Consider the following 21,663-nt stretch of genomic DNA (forward strand, 5'->3'; position numbering starts at 1 on the left):
GGTGGACTCTAATCTAGAGAACCAGGTTTGATTTCCTACTTCTCTTCATGAAGCCAGCTGGATGACCTTGGGTCAGTCACAGTTCTCTCAGAACCCTCTCAGTCCTACCTACCTCACAAGGTGCCTGTAGTGAGGAGAGGAAAGGGAGGTGATTGTAAACCACTTTGAGACTCCTTAGGGTAGAGAAGACCAGAGTATAGAAACCAACTCTTCTTCTTGCTTAAACTACCCATAAGTCAGTGGTCTGTGAGTAAAGTATCATATGGTTTCAACAGTGGAAAATTCAATGCAATTTTGCTCACCCTTGGTCATTGGGCAGTCTATGTACTAATAGTATCACTGAAAAACAAAAATCTTGCATGATCCCAGCATATCCTGCACTTTTTGGGTCCTTTCCATGCCCACTTTTCATTCATATCATAATTAACTAGGGGTGCCACTGTAGTTGTTTTTAGTAGTCTCACACTTTCAGTTCAGAACTCCCCATTTTGCTTTTGTTTCTTTCTGATCAGATTCCAATCAATGAACCAATATATTTACATTATGTTTTCAAGCATTACGTTTTATCTATTAAATCAACACATTCATTGATATTCTTGGGTAGGGAAGATATTCTGTTGAGGAAAATGGTATAAAATTGTGCATGGGTGTTGTTAAAGTGATGAAAGTGATACAAATAAGCTGAGAATGCCAACAATAAAAATGGGAGAGGAAAGAAAGAAAGAAAGAAAGAAAGAAAGAAAGAAAGAAAGAAAGAAAGAAAGAAAGAAAGAAAGAAAGAAAGAAAGAAAGAAAAAGAAAGAAAGAAAGAGAAGTATCTTCATTGTTGATGTCTCTGTCGTCCTCAGGCTTCATCCTCAAATCCCCAGGAGTTTCCCAACCTGGATCCAGCAACCCTACCCCGCAATCGCCTGGTAGCCCTGGTCCACACAGACCTGCTCCCACGGGTTCTTTGAGGGGGTGAACAAATACGTGGACAAGGATGACCCGGTAGATGTTGTCTACCTAGACTTTCAGAAAGCTTTTGATAAAGTTCTTCATCAAATGCTCCTAAGTAAACTCAGCAGTCATGGGATAAGAGACAAGTCCTCTTGTGGATTCTGCTTTTCAGACAACTAGTAGGCCTGAACTCAGAGCCAGCATTTCAGTGTGTGCTGCTGGTCCATTTGTGCAATGTGCCCAACTACAGGATTACATTCAGGAATACTATATACTTCCTTGTTTTCTTATCCAAAACCTTGACAGCACACAATGGTGACCACTAATGGGGGTGGGGGTGGGAGGGTTTTACAATTAACATGAAATAGTATTCCAATACCTAGTTGGATGTTCATACTCAGCATTTCATTTCATGGTTGTGTGTGTTGTGCCTGTTTTAGAGCTCAGTCCTATGCATATTTATTCTCCATGCACTTCATGTTGATTTACATTCCAGTAAAGGTGCAAAGGACTGCAGTCTTAGTTTCAAAGCATTTGAGAAGTAACAAGCAATGGCAACTGGTAATAGCTGAGATTTGATCCAGCCTCCTGTTCCATGCTTGCCAAAACATCTCAGGGGAAGCCACTGGCATTGTGAGATTACTTCTTACATTCCAGATCTGAATGTTCGGAATGCATAATGGGGCTCCTTAGATTCCAAATGTGAGCAAGGAAACAGGAAATGTGCCTGATTTTTTGAATCTGCAAATAATCCCAGCTAAAACCTTGGTGAGTGGCACAGAAGGGACTGTCAGTCGAGAAACCAGTCGCCCCTGTAGCTTTGTATCTGAATCACTGAGGCTCATCAGGTGTAAAGGGTGAGGATGCTGCAAACAATATTCCGCGGAGGACTCTTAAATCACAGCGGGCGGGAGAGTTTTCGCTCGCTGTCTGAAAAGACAGACTTGCGTGAAAGCATCCAAACCTGCAGAGTCATGTTTTCTCCTTGGCTGAGAATTATGCATTCTGCAACGGCAGTCGGTAGGAGGCAACGGCCGCCGAGGATCACGGATGCCTTAGAACAGAAGGTAGTAGACTTTAGATGCCGGTGGGAAGACTCCTTTGCAGCCTCTACGGGAGGAAAAAAAAATGCACAGTGTGTGTGTGTGTGTGGGGGGGGCGTTCTATTTGCCTCTCGGACGACTGAAAACCTTTTAGGAGCCGGGCCCCAAATGTCATATTAGGGGAGCCACAGCTATGACTTCCTTAGCAATACATAAGAGAATCGTAGTGTCCTTGCTTGGCTCCATTCAAAGCTAATGAGAAGAGAAAACAGGGGAGAAGGGATGGGGGGGGGAGTGAATGGGGCAGTTCTCCACCGACTCCCTTCTTTCTTTCCCACGTCCCTTTAAAACCCTGTTCACGTGCCATCTTTTTTTTTTTAAGGAGGGAGGGGGGGATCCTTCAGTGACTCACTCAACCCGGCCGTGTTTCTTCCCAATCGAGACTCGTATCCTGTTTGACGATGGCGTTAGAACATCAGAACCGCTTTAGCGCGGTTCTCTCCCTTGTGCCCTCGCTGAAGCAAGCCCTCGCCAGCCCCCAGCCCAACTGATGCTCCTCAAATGTGCTGAAGCTGCAGCCCGACGCAGAGGACTGAAATGGGGGGAGGGGGCGCTTGCACTGGAATCGGGCTGCGGGAAGTCAATGAAGAGGGGAGCCCTCCCGCGCCATTTCATCAACCCCCCCCCCCTTCCCTTTAACCATTAGACAGCCAAGGGTAGGGGCTACGGCGAAAAGACTGGAAAAGACGCGCAGGGTGTCTATTTGCCTGGTCCTCAGCGTCTCTCTTTCTCTCTCTCACTCACACACACACGTATAAGCAGACAGAGGCGGGAGGCGTGTGTTCCGAGCTTTACTTACAAGCCGCCCTCCCCCCCCCCCCCGCTCCCCTACTTTTCTCTAGGCTGGTCGGTTTCACCTTAGTGAAGCCCGGCCACGCTGGTCAATCCATAAAAGGAGAACTCTCCCTCTCTTCCCCACTCCGCACCAAATTGGAGTCGAGACATCACATGTGTGCGGATGGATGGGGGGGGGGGAAGAAGCCGAGGTCGTCTTCTTCCCTTTGGTGCCATGAGCTCTCACCCTTGGCCAGTCAAGCCCTGCTTTCTCCGCTCCCCCCCCCACACACATTCCCTCCCTGCATTTCTCACAGAGACCCCAGTCCAGGCGCGGGTGGGACCCCCTTTGGTTCAAGCCCGAGTCGCCTTCAAGGACCGACCTTGCAAAAGGGATTCTTCCCGCTGACTCAACTGGTACTATTGCCTCCACCTTCTAGTTAACAACAACCACATTTAGAGACATGGAAGGGGGGCGGTGTGGTAACGGTTAGTTCCTTCTCTCAGTCCCTTTTCTCTTAGGGAGTTTCAGACGTGTCGCTGTTGTAAACCAGGCGTAAAGTCTGGTAGAAAGTTAATCGTAAACGCCGTGCGATTGAGTTGGCACAGAGCAACCTGGAAACCAGAGGGGCGTGTGCCAGATCTCCCGTGTGCCCACCCGGTCCCCCCTCCTCCCTGACCATCTTGGATCCTCCCCCTACCCGGAGCCCAAAAGCAGCTCCGACGCTAAATCTGTCTGGATGCGTCCAGCCAGCCTCCCCGCCTAGTGCTCTGCGTAGATCGCCGCTTCGTCTCCGGCACGATCGCGAGCTCTGGCTTGACTGGTGGAGGTTCAGTAAAGCCAAGCTCTCCTCGTCGGCGAAGATCGAGCAGCCTCGAAAGGATCGCACTTGGCAGTCCGCGTTCCCCGATCGCTTTTGGCCCACCCCTTCTCTCTCCCTCCTCCAGCCCGCCCTCCCTCCTTCCCTCCCACCCGCACACACCGCCGCGCCAGCTTTTCCGCGGCTTCCGGGCTTCCTTCTTGCAGATCCACACAGGCAGTGGCGTGCGCGCCTCCGCCGCCTTTGGGATACTTGGGTCTCTGCCACCGAGGAACCGCTGGCTGGCGGCCGCTGTCCCTTCTCGCTTGGAACTATCATGGGATGCACGCTGGCCTCGGGGATGCCTTTGCCTCCCGGACACCTGGCTTCCTGAGATCTCGCTTGGTGAGTACCTGGTGGTGGGTGGGGTGGGTGTTTGGAATCCGCTGCTTTGCAGAAGTTCCACTCAGATCTTGACTAGTGCTGAGCCAGCCCCCTCCTAAGGAATTGTCTTTCATTACTTCCTTTGTGGGAAGGGGGGGGGTCCCGACGGGAGGTTTTACACAGGATTTCACAAAGGCGGTGGGTTAAAAAAAACAAACCCAACCCCAGCGACATAAGCCTTCTGTAGGTATTAATTACAGTTCACTCCAGACCTTCATTAACCCTTTCTCTCCCCCCCCTACTCTACTTTGTAATGCCGGAACATGCCTTGGCTCACTCACTTGAGCCACCTGGCCCGGTCGAATCCCGAAGACGTCCTTGGCAGGGTGCGTCTTGTTCCTCTATGTGGCGCGCCCCGTACATCTGCATTTGTACGCCTGGGTTTGTAATGGGTTGGGGATGGAGATCCAGCATCTGCTGGTCTTGACGCCCTCTGTGTATGGGGGAGGGGGATGTCGTCGGCTACGTTTGGTTTTCCTCTGGGTGGCCGAGATCACATCTACGCTTGAGATCCTGCTGGGGAGGTCCCTGGGAGGGAAACGATCCATCTTGTTGAGGATTTAAAGAGGAAAGGACTTTGAGAAAACAACAACAACCAAAATTATGAAAGGGAGGGAAATGACTGGAGCTAATGCCCACTACCACCAAGCTAGACTCCGTTCCGGGTATCCTCGTGGGCCCTTCCAGGTGATGGGTTTGGGGCCGAGCATCGGAAAGGCGCTCTGGGTCGTGGGTTCGATGCCTTCTTGCCTCCACTCGGATGGGAATGAGGAGGAAGCCTAAATTGCCCGGTCCAGTTGAGGCGACTGAACTGCATGGAGCGCTCGCCTCTCCCAGTCTCTCTCCCCTTGCTTGATTCCCGCCGGGTTCTTCGTGTCTACCTTTCCCCCTTTCCAACTCCAGGCAGCAGACGGGCGGGGGAGGGGGGGGACTAAGCCTGCCTTCAGACCCCGCGCCGTTTCTCGCCTGAGCGAGCGTGCAGGGCTGTGTCCCCAGACATGTGCCTGTGCAGTGCACGGCTGCTTGGACTGCCCCGCGGCGACCGACCTGCGGCTTGCCCCTTCGAATGCAGCAGGGAGCTGCGGCTTGCCAGGCCTCCTTCCCTTGAATCCAGGGGGAGGGGGAAGTTTAGTGGCCTGAAGAATAATCTCCCCTCTGCTGCCAGCTCGGCCTAAGGTTCAGCCTCAAACTCTCCACCCACGTATCCCGGTTTACTCTGCAGGGCTGTTGTAAGATCCGATTGAGAACACTGGCCCGTGGCATGGCCGCCTGTTCTTTGGGTCCAGTCGTTGATTTTCGGAGACATCCAAGGGACACAGGGGACGTCCAAGGGGGAGGGCAAGCCCTCACGGCGGACTAGCATGAAGCCACCTTCCTTTTCTTCTCGGCCCACATTTCCCCCCGAAGTTCTGTTTAACTCGGCTCTGCGCGTCAGGAGGACTGGCTGAGTGAGCGCCCAGGAGAGAAATGAGCGGTTTGTGGACAGACAGCCCGCCCCAAAGGTAGCCTGCCTTTCCCGCTGCCTTTAAACGGGAGCATGTTCAGGCACTGTCCAAGGTGCTGCTCTTAGGACAGGGCGGGAGGGTTCATCCTACACTCTTTCCTCGGCCGAACGCAGCCCCTCTCCTGCTCGGTCAGGGCGCTGAGAACTCACCCAGAGCATCCAGATACTTAAGACGATGTCGTGGAGTGAGTCTAGAACACGGGGCTCCAGAACCACTTCTCTAACCACCAGATGCGCGGGAGAAGCGGCCAGGGGGGTGGGAGCGCCTCCGCGCTCTGCGTTGCGGTACAATTCAGGACTCCATGGTCTTCTCCCGGAAAGTAATTCATCCGCCTCTCAAAGGGCGCGTGTTTAATGGACTCCTCAGGAAGGGTGCACTGCAGCGTGGAACGCAGGCGCGGTCGTTATTCCGGATTCACCAGTCCGGAGTCAAAGGAGCTGACGCCCTCCCCCCCCACACCAATTCCCAAGAGGTTCGAGAGTGTCAACAAGATGGGTTTCTTGTTTTCTAACCCGCCTCGGGAGTTTCTGATGAGTGTTGCTCCGGATTACTTAAACCGAAGTAGTTTCAGCCCTCCCCAGTTTTTTCTGCCACCCACCGGTGCGAGCGAGGGAAGAGGAGTCACCTTGCTCAGCCCGCGCAGGCTGCAGCCTCCAGAAAGCGACTCTCTCCCTCCCCCTCTCTGGATCCCCTGTCATCACTGTTAGCGCTGGCCTTCCCCTTCCACCCCCTCAGGCAGAACTTGTGTAATTAACCAAATCCCAGTCGGGGCTAGTCAATTACACTTCCGAGGAGGCGGCCGCGGCTACCGCAGCAGCTGCAGCCGAGCGAGCTCAACTCCTGGAGATCAGGGGCGAAAAGAGAAACTTTGAATACAATCAGATGCACTTCAGAGAGCGCCAGAGGCAGGCGAGCCGGCTGGGTAAGAGATTCCGTTTCATCTGATCGTCTTCCCAAAAGCGACCCGCAGGTTCATTCTGTAGCGCTGGCACTGTAGAGGCGGAGAGGGAAGGAGGAAGGGGGTATTATTCGGGGCACTGTTCTCGGGAGCGGAAGGGACAGACTCAAAGGGTGGGTTCTGGACGACGTCTGGACATCGGGGGAAAGAGCTTGACGGGCAGGGATGAGAGACGGCCAGAGGAGATCGCATTGGGTGGGGAAGGCTAGGCTCTCGTGCGCCTTTGCAGGAGAGGAGAGCCTGGAAAACATTCTTCTGCGCACCCGTGGCGAATAAATCAATGCAATTAATGATGTCTTAATGGGCATTTGCAGGCAGCCCTCAAGAAGCATCGCTTCGCAGAGAAAATCCCCATTAGTGTTAATGCTTCATTTCTACTTCAACACTACTTAACTGGGAAGGGGGGACGCTACCCGGACGAATGACACACCAATCAGGAGCAACGGGGGGGGGGGGGGGAGATAAAATCTCCAAAGTCTGGTTCAGTAGCTTGTGACGTTTTTGACTTGTGTGGTTTGGCTTTAAAGAGGTGACGAAGCATAATAATGGGGGGGGGGGGGAAGAGAAGAGAGAGATTATCGCAGGACAATTTCAACCAACCAGCCGGATGCAGCGGCTCACTTTCCTCCCCAATAGGCCACAATGACCAGGATTTGTTAGTTCCATCCGTCGCTCCTGTGTCTTTTCCCCTTGCAAGTTTCCACAGAAAGAGCAAAGAAGGGCTAGGCGGGGTGGCATCCATCAGTAGGCTAAGGAGGTTACAGTTCAGGGGTGGGGGGATTTATTCGGGAGTTTCTTCATCTCAGCAGGGCCCAGGTTTTCTAGAAATCTTGGAGAGCAGGGGGGTTAGCAGGAACGGGGTGGCTTGGTGTCAGGGTGTGTGGCCTAATATGCAAATGAGCTCCTCCCGGGTTTCATCTACAAGAAAACCTGGTTCTGTTCTTTGAGGTGAATGGCAGACCCATGGTCAACCTAAGGAAGGCCTGGCAGCGAAAGGAGAGGTCAAGGGGACTAGCAGGAGGCGAAGGAGAGACAGGCGCAAGGGAGTGGATATCTGTGGGTGTGTCCCACTCTGAATCCCGCTCACCTGCCAAAGTGAATACGGACAACCCTTTGCAAACGTGCCACACCGTGGACTGGTGGCTCTCCTCTCTGGGTAGCTCTGCCATTTTCTTTCCTTCACTTATACCCCGCCTTTCTCCCCAGTGGGGGGCGGGGGAACCCAAAACGGATGACGTCATTCTTCTCGCCTCTATTTTATCTTCAGGACAACAACCCTGTGGGGTACGTGGCTCTCGACCCCTTTAACTCTGTTAAATCCTGCCAAGAGGAGGTCTGTACGTGGCCAATTCATTCCTCCTCAGTGACATTCGTTTGCCCACCGCAGGGTGTCGCTGTGTGTATTCACCCTCCCAAGTGGGAGAAGAAAACTTGGACCATGGAAGAGCAAAGACAGAGAGGGGAGGTTTGGTGTCAGGGTGTGTGGCCTAATAGGCCTAATATGAGGGGAGGGCAGGGCAAACGACACCGAAGGGGCATTCTGTAGCCCCCGAAATTATTGCCTGGCCTATTATGAGAGCTAGTACAGATTGGGCGGATAGAGCTAGTACAGATTGGACGGATGGAAGCCAGAACTAGTTTCACACATGCCTGCTCAGCATCCCTTGGGATTATGACCCCTACAGCTTCATCAATACGCAACAGGCTTATCAAGCGCATGAAGTGCTTCTTTGGCCCACCTAAAATTGGACGCCCAGGAGATGGCAAAGGGGTGTTGGAACGTGAGGTCACGCAGGAGAAGGAAACGCCTGCCCTTCGTGTTCCAGTGGCCTCATACTATTGAGGAGGCGAGCTGTTTCCAAAGGTTTCCGGGGAAAGGTGGCTCTTTGGCATTGAGGAGAGAGTGAGGGAGAGGACATGGCTCCAGGGTTGCCGACCCGCGCTTTTTACGACTAGGTAGCAAAGCCTTGCGATGGAATGCTGGGAACCAATGAAGTTCTGTTCGCTGGCTGGCTGCTCTAGGGCCTATTGGCCCACGGCGGTGCCCAGGAGCTAAGCAGCTCTTAGGCCTGGGAAGCTGAGATACGCTCCCTTGTTGGCCTATGGGGGAAATAAATCCATGTGGCTAACTCAAATAACCCTCCTCCCATCCCAGGGCTGATGTTGGGGCACAGATCCCAGAGATATCCCATTCCCTGGTTTGGCAGAGGTTGGTTTCCAACTAGCGCCTTGTCAAGGACGAAGCCACCATGCTCCCGAAGCAGCGCCTGTCGGCCGGGCTGTCCTTTGCTGGAGAGGCTCAGCGAGAGGACTGGCCGTGGCGTTTTTCCTCCGTGGCAGGCAGGGGCGAAGAGTTCTCCTCCCCCAGGCGTGCGCTGCTCTTGCAGCCAGATGGTAGCAGACTCCAGAAATCGCCGGGTCTCTGCGTCCAGCTTTAGGAAGACGCGGCGCTCGTTGCCCCGGCCACAGGGACTCAGAGAAGACTTCGCTTTGGACAGCTTCTTGGGTTTCCACTTTGCAGAGCAGATCCCTGCAGGAAGGCGGCGGCTTTACCCGCTGCTCCTTCGAGCCCAGCGAAAGAAGCTTGCTAGACGATTTGCTCTCGCAGGCCAGGGGAGCTGCTTCACTCTCCCCGCCCTCCACCCATCAGTCAAAGCCAGACGTTTTGATGAAGGCCGGTCTTGGCAGGGCGCATCTTCGCTAGCTCTTCTTCCCAGCCGGCAGCGGTGGGAGCTGGAGGGAGGGGAAGCGAAATAGACCAGGAGATGTCTCCGTTTAGGAGGGTTTGTTCCGCTCGGTTAATGGACCGAGAGGCATTTAAAACAAGGCCAGGCTTAGCGTAGCCCGCGTACGTGTTGGGAGGGGAGAAAGAAACGGACTTCTCCCTCCCTCCGCTTGCAGTCAGTCAAGCCCCCCCCCCCGCCGCTTCCCTGCAACCACCACAGGGATCCCAGGGCTCTGTGAGACCCCTTTGACAAGTCTCTGGTTGTCAACCTCCAGGTGGGGCCTGGAGATCTCCAGGAATTGCAACTCATCACCAGTCCCCCTGGATAAAAGGACTGCTTTGGAGAGTGGGCAGGCTCTACGGGCTTGTACCCCACTGAGGTTCCCCCACCCCCCAGGCTTCACCCCCCTCCGCACTCCAGGGATTTCCCAACCCGGAGCTGGCAACTTTCCTTGAGCCAGATCCTTATCAGAAACTCCTTGATGAAACGGCGACTTTGCAAATCCGCCGCCCCCCCCCCCCCACACACACAGCTGTTTGTTTTTGGAGACACCTTTAAAGAATCCCTTCTGCAGCTCCGGCTAGACAGAGGCAACCCGAAGCGGTGGTTGTGTCTCTGTGTGGTTATTGGCCAGTTCTTTCGCCGTTAGATTGTCAGGCGTCCGAAGCGAATGTCCAGGCTTGCTGGTCCGCTTGTCGAAAGTTAATTGCAAATACCCTTGGACGGAGTTAACACAGAGCAACCTGGAAACGGGAGGGCGGGTGCCAAATTTCCTGCGTGCTCCCCTAATCCCCTCTCCTTGCCGACCTCCTCGGATCCGCCCCCCCCCCCAACCCCAGCGCCCGAAATCAGCTCCGGCGCTATATGTGTCTGGAGGCGCCCAGCCTCCCTGCTTATTTCTCAAGAGTGGATCGCCGCTTCGTCTCCTCCGGCACAAGCGCGCTCGCGGTCTGTCGCTCTGGCTGGCTGGCGCAGGTTCAGTAAAACCAAACTCTCCTCTTCGGCGAAGATCGAGCGGCCACCGGCTTTGCCTCGAACGGATTGCACAGTCCGCGCTCCCCGATCGCTTTTGGCCCACCCCTTCTTTCTCCCTCCGCCCTCCCTCCCGCACACACTGCTGCGGCTTCCGGGCTTCCTTCTTGCAGATCCACACAGGCAGTGGCGTGCGCGCCTCCGCCGCCTTTGGGATACTTGGGTCTCTGCCACCGAGGAACCGCTGGCTGGCGGCCGCTGTCCCTTCCCGCTTGGAACTATCATGGGATGCACGCTGGCCTCGGGGATGCCTTTGCCTCCCGGACACCTGGCTTCCTGAGATCTCCCGGGTGAGTATTTGGGGGAGGGGGGGGAATCCACTGTTTTGTTAGTGCTGCTGAGCCAGGCCCTGTCCCCCCTCATGGTCTTTCATGACTTTTTTTGCGGGGGGGGGGATTTCCTCAGCATGGTGCCTTAGGGTCTCATGTGTGGCACCCCCCCCACACCTGCATTTCTTTGTTGGGTGAAGGTGGGAGAAGAGATCTAGCTGGGTTGGGTCTTCCTGCTTTTCTTCTGGCCAAAGAGAGCTGCCCCGGGCTGAGATCCTCAGGAGGCGCGGCTTTGGTCACTGGTAGCATCTTAAAAATTAAATTTGTGTCAGGGGCGGGCATGGTGAGTCACTGCTCACTTTCTTCACGGGGTAGCGAATGATCCACCTTGCTGAGACTCTCAAAGGGCTTGAAGGGTAGAGAGGGAGAGAGGCTTTTTTTTTTTTTTTTTTTTTTTTGAGACTGAGAAGTGTTAAAAGGAAGGGAGCCAATCTCGGATTGCTTCAGTGGAGTCCCATGAGGCATTCAAACAGATAAGGTTAGTGGCAGTCTGTGCCCTGGCTTTTGCTGTGGTTTGTATGTCTTGCCTGGGTGAACGTCGTTAAGTGTGAAATTGTATCCTTCCATGGATGACTCCATCAGCTCCCCGTCTTGAACCATTTCTTTGTTTTCAGTTGGCTGCACCACAAAATGAGACTTCCTCCTGGAAGGGAGGTTGGGGAAGGGCCATTATGTCATTTGATTTTCACTCTTTACATGATGAGATGTAAGCATCTCTCCCCCGCCCCCCCCCCATTCAGCAGAGAGAGAGAGAGCCTCTCAGAAGTGCTGCCTATGCAAAACATCACTACTAAGGCAGAGGCGTTGAGATGTTGAGGTACCCCAAGCATGGTCTCCAGGCAGTAACATCCACTGGGCCCCACTAAAGCCTGTGTTTTGAGTAAAAGAGGCTCAGGCTGCTGAATATGTCATGTAGGGAAAAGAAGCTGTCATGCATTCCAAAACTATGCATGTGTTATCGGAACTAATTCCAGCGGGACAGCACTAGAATTCAGCCATGTAAGCCTTGCTAGGGTTTACACTTATGTAACTATGCAGAGGTTTCCAATCATAGTCCTGCTTCAGCTGTAGAAGCCAAGCATCATGGATGATGAGGGGTTGGGGTGAAGAAGAAGACAAAAATTGGATAATGGAGGGATGTCGAACCTATTTGTTATGAGGGTCGGATCTGACATAAAGGAGATATTGTCAGGCCAGGCCATGTGTGTCATAAAATGTAATGTCAGGAAGTGGAGATATAAACTTTATATAAAAGACACAGACAAACACAATTAAATATTTTTTTTAAAAAACTTAAAATAAAACATGCTTAACACATTAGCTGTCGTTGGTCTTAAAGGTTCTTTCTTGTATCTCTCCCATGTGATTCAGGGAACTGAACAAAGTTTCCTTCTTTCCCCATGGGACCAGGAGGGGAAGGAGCCTCAGCCAATAGAAGGAAAAGAGATTTGGCTCAGTAGCTCTGCTGTGTGATTGAGAGAGCCTGGAAAAGCAAGCTATCCTTCCCTCCTTCCTCCCTAAAGGAGGAGCCTCAGCTGATGGAGAAAATAGAGGCTTTGCTCTGTAGCTCCTGTGCGATTGAGCAAGCCTTGCAAAGCAAGCTGTGATGCAGAAGAAAGCAAGCAAGAGGGAGAAGGAAGTAGATGGCAGCCAGTTGCTCACAGGCCTGCTGGGAACTCTCTGGGGGCCTGATTCAGTCCCTGGGCCACATGTTTGACACCCCTGTTCTAATGTGTACTATGGCCTCACAGAGCAGAAGGAACTATCAAGGACACTGTTTCAGATTCTAGGTGGGGGGTCGGGGGAGAATTTTTACTGGAAGAGGGGAGACAGGAAGGTTGAAGTGCATTCATGGTTAAATTGAAAACAAAAGCTGTGGATTTTAAATTAAGCACTGAGGGTTTTTTTGGGGGGTGGGGGTAAGTATTGAAACTCCCATATGCCTGCAGTCACCATGAGTCATAAGGACATAAGAGCAACAGAACTGATCTGGCCAATGACTGATGCCGTCCAATACCCTGTGTCACACAGTGGTCAAAACCCAGGTGCCATCCGCAGATCTACCTGCAAGGCTAGAACTCCAGAAGCCTTCCCTCTGTTGCCTCCCAAGAATACAGAGCATCTCTGCTCCAGACATAGTGTTGCATCTATACTTTTGTTTAATAGCCACTGATGGACCTCTGCTACATATGTTTATCCAATCCCCTCTTGAAGCTGCCTCCACTACATCCCATGGCAGTGAATTCCACATGTTAATTACTCTGTGTGTGAAGAAGTACTTCCTTCTATCTGTTTGAAGCTTACTGCTCATTAATTTAATTGAGTGCCCATGAGTTCTTGTATTGTGAGAAAGGAAGTAAAGTACTTCTTTCTCTACTACTTCTTTCTCTACCTTCTCTATTCCGTTCATAATATTGTAAACCTCTGTCATATCATCCCTCAGTCATTGTTTTCTCTAAGCTAAAAAGCCCTGTCCTCCTTAACCTTTCTTCATAGGAAAGGTATTCCATCCCCTTAATACTTTTAGTTGCCCTTTTTTGTGTCTTTTATGATGCTAAAGTATCTTTTTTGAGGTGCGGTAACCAGAACAGTACACAGTATTCCAAATGAGTCCACAGCATAGATTTATACAGGGGCATTATGACATTGGCTGATTTGTTTTCAGTCCCCTTCTTAATAATCCCCAGCATAGCAGTCAGTTGTGACTTCAAGGCACACAATTATTTTAACTATAGCAGCATTATCAGCACAGAACACTTAGTTCTTTTCTTCTATAGCAAATGGATTTGTGCCTTTGGTATGTGTGCGTAACGTCAGGCCATTTAATTTTGTTTGCAGAACAAGTGGGGTCAATCAGGGAATTAGTATGTGTGGACTAGGGGACAAATGGGGTGAGAGCTGCCCCTTCCACCTTACCTATGTACTACCTCTTTGTGGACTGTAACCCTGGGCATGCCTCCCAGAGTTCAATCCCCGCTCTAATCCCGGAGCCTCCCAAAGCCAACTGGAGCAAGGAGAAGTCACTTCACCACTAACGAGGTTGCTTCAGCTCTGCAGTTCTGTCCCAAGCTCTCTGTCTGATTGGCACTAGTTGGCTGATCTTTACCCTCCTCCAGGTCAATGGCTCGATAAGAATAAGTGATCGTATACCGAAGATTAAGTGATGCGGTTTGATTCTCTATTCTAGGCCACCAAAGGTGTTTTCTGCCCTGCTATTGGTTCCGCTTGCAAGTAGCTTTGAGTGGGATTTCTTTTTCCAAAATTCACCTTTTAAAAAAAGAGAAAGCCATTGATTTTGCTCATTCTTTTTTCTCTTTCAAGAGAAAGTCCTTCATTTCTCTTTGATTAGGCTTTGTAGCTGTCTGTTAACACCTTCATGCACTTGTTTGTAACTTCATACCTTGCAGGGTTCCCTGCTTATAAATGTTGTGCATCATAAAGTGCCCTAGCAGAAGGACAGGGAGGTTTGGGAAAACATTGCCTCTGACCAGCAGTCATTTTGTAGAAAAATAGGTGGTGGAGCTCATCCAGGGATTGTTATGCAGCTGCACATACTATTCAATGGACAAGGAGGTGGAACTCTCAGGAGGAGGAGGAGGAACTCTCAGAAAAGTAGTGGAGCTGTTCTCCTGTGAGCTCCCACTGAATCTGAGGCCTGCCTCTGACCATATGCAAAATTAAATTCTAGAAACAAAATTGTATTACTTCCCTTCTTGCTTCTCCTTTTCTTTTTCTTCAAATTTCTCTTTGGGTCAAAATGGCATTGATTTGAAACATACATCACATTCCAAATACGAGTGAAAGATTTCAGGGGCAAATTAGATGAAGAGGAATTACAGTGCTTCTTTCAGGTTTATGTCAGGTGTCAGGTGTTCTACATGCCCCCCCCTCTCACTCTGCCCCTTATAATTTAAGTTCTTGTATGCAGAACTGCAGGGTAATCAACAAACAATACTTCATTAAGATCCATTGGTCTTATATTACCCATTTTCATTTTCAATTCATGTTTATTATAAAAAGTATTTGTTTGTTTTGGATAATACAGCCATTCATTTATCATCATTCTATTTATTATTCATGTGCCCGTAACTATTTTGTTTTCCATCAAACTTCAATGACATTTAGTGTAGGCCTCACCAAGATATCCAGTTAAATTTATGACAGGGTGATGGTTCTACTAAGCACTCCCCTGGAATGATCACCCTGTCATTGCTTCAGGTGTCAAAATTTACCCTTCAGAAAATGGCACAGTAGGTTCAGGTAGGTTTTGGTTTATTTAAACAGACTGGCAGGGCAGAGATGGGATATTTACATAGGTTTTTGGGATTTAGAAGATGTAGGTAAACAGTTAAAACTGAACACAGAACTGAGGTAACTGACTTCACAAGATATAGTGTTTCCCTTAAAGTGGTTTAACTTTCCTTAAAGGTATTATCAATGTTAAAATTTGTCTTTTGAAAAATAGTCTATATTTCTGGTTAACTCCCTCACTTCATAACAGCACAATCCTGAGTGTACCCTTCTTTGTCCCTTTGGTTATATGACTAAGGTCTCTCTACTAGACCTCTTTCTCTGGCAAGATCATTACTATCTTCCCTTTAAGATAAATAACCTGGGCCTTTGGCACCTTTGGTGGTTCTTTCACTTAAACCTCAAAACCCTTTTCCAAAGCCTGATCTTCCAGATTTCCAGTTTCTTCCCCCTTTGGATACTAAGCTTAATACAGGAAACAGTTTTCCTTCTCAAGATGTAATTCTTTGTTTTACAAATACAGAGACTGTTCTTAACTCCTGGGAGCAGCTTCCCACCAGAGTCTCCACGGGCTCTGAGTCAGACTTTGCCTTGTGTCTCTTGTTACACACTAGAGAGCATCACAAAGACCACCACTCTTTTTTTCCAGTCACTCTTCCTGTAACTGCTTTTCCAACTATCCAATTGTCACACTCTTTTGACAGTTAGACGTACTTCCCCAATCAGAGTGAGTTCCATTTGTTGTCACTCACACCCACTGCCTCTCAGCATACATATGCCTGCTGTCTGTCACAACCTTCCTCACAAGCCCTGTTCTCTGTGACCCTGCCTGGAGAGGTAAGGCAGGTGGCAACCAGATGGAGGGTTTTTCCAGTGGTGGCACCTTACCTATAGAATGTCCTTTCCACTGAAGCTTGGCATTCACCTTACTGGCATTCACCTTACTGGCATTCACCTTACTGTCTTTTAGGTGCTAGGTCCAAGCATTTCTTTTAATGAAGGTATTGGTCTTTTAAAATTATTTTTATAGTATGCATCTAGCCCGAGAACAATTTTATGGGGACCAATTTAAGATGCCAAATGCTCTGGCTAGATTTTTAGTACTTTCTTAATTTTCACGGGGAGGGAAGGTTAGATGGTATAGCCTGATCTCATCAGATCTCCGAAGCTAAGCAGTGTCAGTATGTGGATGGGAGACTCTGCAGAGGAAGGCCATGGCAAATTACTTCTGCTTCTCACCTGTCTTGAAAACCCCTTGATAGGGTTGTCATAAATCAACTGCCGCTTAATGGCACCTTACACACACACACACACACACACACACACTTTAATTATTTCACATTGTTTTATTATTTCATCCTGTATTTCATAAACTGCCTAAAACAGATTCTCAGATTAGGTGGCAGATACAATTTTTAAAATGAATTTATAGGGTCTAAATAGGCAGAAAGCATCCCAGGGTGATAGGAAATCAAAAGGAGAATACAGTTATAACAGAGATCAACTGATTTGGCCATTTGCTATCTCTTTTTGATTTTGTCAATATCCTGTGTTTTGGTTCATCTTATTTTTATTATTGTCATTGGTTATTCTTTCATGCCTTTTTTTTGTATTATACACTATTTATATACAGCTGATGGAAAAATGATGTTGAAGACATGTTGATCTTAATGGATATAATTCAGTGTGGGCAAAGAGAAACTGCTGTGAAAAAAAAAACAGATCGCTTGGGCTTGTTTCTCACAAGGAAAGGAAAGGTCCCCTGTGCAATCATCAATCGTTTCTGACTCTGGGGTGATGTTGCTTTCACAATGTTTTCACGGCAGACTTTTTATGGGGTGGTTTGCCATTGCCTTCCCCAGTCATCTACACTCCCCCCCCCCCAGCAAGCTGGGTACTCATTTTACCAACCTTGGAAGTATGGAAGGCTGAGTCAACCTCAAGCTGGCTACCTGAAAACCCAGCTTCCACTGGGGATCGAACTCAGGTTGTGAGCAGAGGGCTCCGACTGCAGTACTGCAGCTTTAACACTCTGCGCCACAGGGCTCCTCTCAAAAGACAGGCAACTAAATCATAACTAGGATATTCAAATCAAATCAGCCAACTCTCAAAGTTTGGTCTCATCCCTAATTTCAAGCTCTAACCTTCCCCCAGTCAACTGGGATGAAATTCCTAGGAGGTGAATCTTTTATTCAAGAGATCTTCCCTGCCAAATTGCAAACAAAAGGACCTTTTAATTTTAATTCTTGCTTTCTTTGGCAACCCCAGAAGGCAGGCAGGCAGGAAAAATGGGCACAGGGCACCTCCAGAAATGCAGCTTTAAGTGGCAGGGCAGAGCAGGTGCCGAAACTTGCATTTGACACCCAAGGAAAGCAGCCAGCATTAAAAGCCAATAGGCAGGTACTGTGAAGTGTCTGGCACCTCAGGAAGGCAGGCAGTATTACAACATGACACAGACGTTTATTCCTACACTTGGAAGCCCCTAGATAGTAATTTTCATGATGCTTCTGAGCAACTGGAATTGCAAAGTGAAATTCAGAAGTAGGTCTTCGGGTGAAGAGCAGTGGTGTCAATGCTGATTATACAAAAATCCAAAATCTTCCCTGAGCCATTGAGACAGTGCAGTGATGGAAACATTGTGCATAAAAACCTATCAAGCATAGCCCTCTAGGGTAATGAGATTGATGTGAGTCTGCTGGTTGGATAGCATCCCTGTCACTCAAATTACCTTCAGATTCTCTCTCCCTCTTCTGTTCCCACTACCCTATTTGAACTACAGAAGCAGAGAATTGCCGGAATATAAAAGACTAACAACCTTTTCTGATTGTTTCCAAAGGTTGTAATTATTTTAATGTAGATTCATTATAATAACTCTTCTTCGAGAAAATTCAAATGGATGGATTTTACTTCATAGCTTGGTTCCGATATAACACCAAACCATAGTTGAACTATTGTTAATTTGTGAAACAAGGATTTGGCTTCCAGAGGATCATTCAAATCCTAGTTTGTCTCAAAAAATGCTGCTTTCGTTGCCTTCACTCTCTACTTGGAAAGGGAGATGTCAGAAGAAAAGCCAGGATACGACTAACAGATGTTAATAAACTTGGCATCCCGCCATGATTGGATGGATCATAACAACGATAAATTAGTTAATGAAGTAGGGCCTGTTCACAGATTTGCATTAGATGTAGTCTCAAGTTTCAGTTTCTTGTAATGTCTGAACTGATCCTGTGTACCAATGGATGATAATGATTTTGGTGTGAGTCCCATCATTTTTTTGGGGGGGAGGGGGGAAGTATCATCTGGCTCTTATTTGGTGGTGTTCTAAGTAGCTGTGGATTTGGGGTTCTTTGTTTTCACTGTGCCTTGGTTTATCTGCTTATGCCTACACTCCTGTGCACGCTTATTTGGCAGTAAGCCCTTTTGAACTCAAGAGGTCTTAATTCTCAGAAAACAAAAACAGACTCATGTGTAGCTGTCAGCTCTGTGAAGTTGATTGCTTTCCATTTGAGGCACAGGGTGTTTCAGATTAGACTGCTCTGTAGTATAGCAGGGTGGACTTGATGACCCTCTGAAACATCCAGCACTATGATCTTGTGATCCATCTTTAAAAACAAAAATAGCACTAGACTAACCGGGGAAGGGGGGAGCATCTTCTCAGCTCTCAGGTTTTGTGAACAGATGTCTTGGTATATTATTTCATAGACCTTCCTGTGATTTAATAGAATCCCCTATACCCATTCTTCACTATGTGACAAATGGGTGCTTTTCTAAAATAAGCCATAATGGTTTGAACAATAAAACTGAAATTGGAATCTTGAGGACCGAGTACATTGTGGTATAATTTCAAGAGAATAATCGGAGTTCAGGAAAGGCACCAGATGCTCTGTGCAAAGCACGTTCCTAATATTTAAGGGTAGAAAAATGGTCCCCTGTGCATAATATGCCAGGAAGATGCCTTGCCTTGAGAGTGCAAGATGTGTAAATTGCACTGATATACATCTAGCAAAGGGAACAGTCTTATTACACTCAGTTGCTAAGCTAGCTGAGTTTCATAGCTGTTATAATTCCACAGACTGGGCAGAAAACCTGGACCATTTTCTCTAAGAATCTTATTTTTGCTCTAAAAAGAAATCCTGATTTCCTGTATTCTTTTATTACCACTTTGGCATATGCTTAGTAAAACAGTGCTTCATGCTGCGGGTGGTTGCTACTGAAATGTCGGCGCCCCAAGAAAGGAAATCTAAAGTATGAGATGTGAAAACAAACAGATGAGTGTCATGAAAATCTCTCTCTGCAGAAGGCAGAGCTGATACAACAGAAAGAAAACCCAGCTGTACATGCTTCCATGGGCCACCAGTTCCTTTTCTTTGCTCTTCTTCAAACACTAATATGAGTGATCGCTCCTGCTAGTCTGGATAATCTTAATTAGCTGAACCCTCCCCACCCAAGAAAACCCAAATGGATAATTTGTGAATTTGTAATAGCTGACTTCATTTGGATCCATCTTCTTCAGTCACATTACTCTATCTGTTTTGATGATGATGAAGCATTCTACTTTGTATTTCTGAAAGTAATGCCTTTGTGTTAAGCAACATTAGTTGAAATGCTATATTCAGGAGAAATTAAACAGTATTTCAGTATTCTTAAAATGTACATATAATGGAGGCGGGGAGAGAAAATAAGATAGACTTGGGAAAATATCAGTAGATTCTCTGTGCATGTGAAACTTTGAGGTATCCTGCATGCAATCAAATTAATTAGGGACAGCACATTGAGGATCCATCCATCCATCCATCCATCCATCCATCCATCCATCCATCCATCCATCCAGATTCTCAGTGTTCAGTCATGTCACCCCCAAATGGGAACATTTCAGTTTAACAGAGAACCGGCTGGATGCTGTTAGCTATCTTAAGACTCAAGTTCTGCTGATTTCTCTTGTAACATTACAGTAAGGTATTATAGCTGCAGCCATTGACTTTGGCTAATTATAAAACTCCACACTTCTACAGTGATACCCTTGCCTTCAAATTGCTGAGCTACACCTTCCCCAAAAGATAGAACTCCTCCCCACCAACATCTGTGGACTGACAAATCATCTGCTTTGTAAAAAGCATGCAGCCCCTGCCAGTTTTGAGCTTAAACTTTTTTTAATGAATCTATTCCATAGAGTAATCATCCAAAGACAATTAATGGTACTTTCATTAGAAGTATAATGCAAATAGAAGCATTTGCTAACGACATACTTTACAAGCATCTTGGAAGTCAAACAAAAGAGTATTGTTGTAAGTCCATTATAACTACTGAGAAAATTTCCCATTATGGCAACAGTGGGGCAGGGTGGTATAAGGAGCAAACTTAGGCAAATGTCCTTCAAAGTTAAGGCCAATATTATTCAATAAGATTTGCTCCCAGGGAAGTGGTTTTAGGATTGCAGCTGTAATGTGTTAAAACATGGACTAAAGACACTTGGGTTCAAATCATCATTGTGACAGGAAGGCAGGGCTTTTTTTGTAGCAGGAACTCCTTTGCCAATCTTCCAAGAGCTTTCAGGGCTCTTCTTATAGAGCCTACTGTAAGCTCCAGAAGGATGGATACATCAGGGGGGTGTAGCCTAATACACAAAGGAGTTCCTGCTACAAAAAAAAAAAGCCCTGGAAGTAGGTATTATGGAGAATGTCTGTCATTGAAAATAGCAAGTGGGTATCGTCTACTCCTGTCTTCCTTAGCAGAATGAGATCAAGGAGGGGAAGGCAAAATAAATATAGAGTGCAATTATGTAACCTGTTTAGTTAGGGGTCATTTTGTAGAAAAATAGGTGGTGGAGCTCATTAGCATAATTCATTAGCATATGCTGCTCCCCACAGTCAAAAGGCCAGCAAACCACTTGCCGCCCAAAATCACATAAGAAGTGGAGAAAGGGTGGCACAGGTTTCTCCCAGGCTGCTGGGGGTGTGCCAAAGCTCCTGGTGGCTGACTGGCTGCCCGCTTTCCTAATCCAGCGATATTATGTAGCTGCACCTACTATTCAATGGACAAGGTGGGGGGGAGGAGGAGGGGGGCCCATCAGAAAGGTTCTGGAACTGCACTCCTGTGAGTTCCTGCTGAATCTGAGGACTGTGTTTAGTATTGTGAAACTTTACTGCAAATGGAGATGTGAGACTGCTGTCTTTTCTCCAGCAGCCATTGCATTAACGTTTATTTCTGGTCTTAGCTACGAAGTCTTTGGCCACATCTCTCAGGGCTGTTGTGAAGATAAATTGCCACCATTAGCCCTGGGGGACAGCAAAATAAGTAAGAGATGAAGACTTTTGTTTAGAACAGGGTAGATGAAGTGAGGATTAGTGTTGCCTACAATATTTTGTCTTAAGTAAAATTCAAAACAAATTTTGGAGTTTATCCTTAGATGAAACACCGTCAAAATTTCTAGGAGAGACAGAGGAGTTTTGATGAGACAGCTGGTATGTTTTCACAAATAGCTGGGGAGTGGTTGTGAGTCAATGGAAGAGCTTCTGCTTTACATGAAGAAGGCACCAGGGTCAGTTTCTGGCATCTTTGGTTAAAAGGACTGAAGTTAGTGCCTGCGCTAAGTGATGTGAAAGACCAAGCTGCTGCCAATCTGAGTAGACAATGCTGACCAATGATCGGAGTAATCATGAAGCAGCTTCACAACTTTAAAGGCTCCCCCTGTGTCGGAGAAAATATTGTAGAACATATTTTGATTAATCAGCAATGTGTAAATTACAGACTGCCCCCCCCCCCCCATACTACCATGAGAACATGTTTGATGAATCACATT

General features: G+C 48.1%; 1 protein-coding gene across 3 annotated transcripts in view; it reads left to right on the forward strand.

Annotated features, from left to right (window-relative positions):
* The first annotated feature begins 1,914 nt into the window (after positions 1-1,914).
* The window catches only part of BRINP3 (BMP/retinoic acid inducible neural specific 3), a 372,579-nt gene continuing 352,830 nt past the window's right edge, over positions 1,915-21,663 (forward strand). Inside the window, exon 1 of one of the 3 annotated variants that reach the window (XM_060232385.1) lies at positions 1,915-2,006. The gene's annotated coding sequence lies outside the window, so the exon portion shown is untranslated. Of the gene's footprint in view, positions 2,007-3,941; positions 4,022-6,302; positions 6,488-21,663 lie in introns of those variants that run through there. The other 2 variants (XM_060232384.1, XM_060232383.1) reach the window with 2 other exon arrangements.

This window comes from Heteronotia binoei, chromosome 2 (assembly GCF_032191835.1).
Source record: "Heteronotia binoei isolate CCM8104 ecotype False Entrance Well chromosome 2, APGP_CSIRO_Hbin_v1, whole genome shotgun sequence".
NCBI classification, from domain to species: Eukaryota; Metazoa; Chordata; class Lepidosauria; order Squamata; family Gekkonidae; genus Heteronotia; species Heteronotia binoei.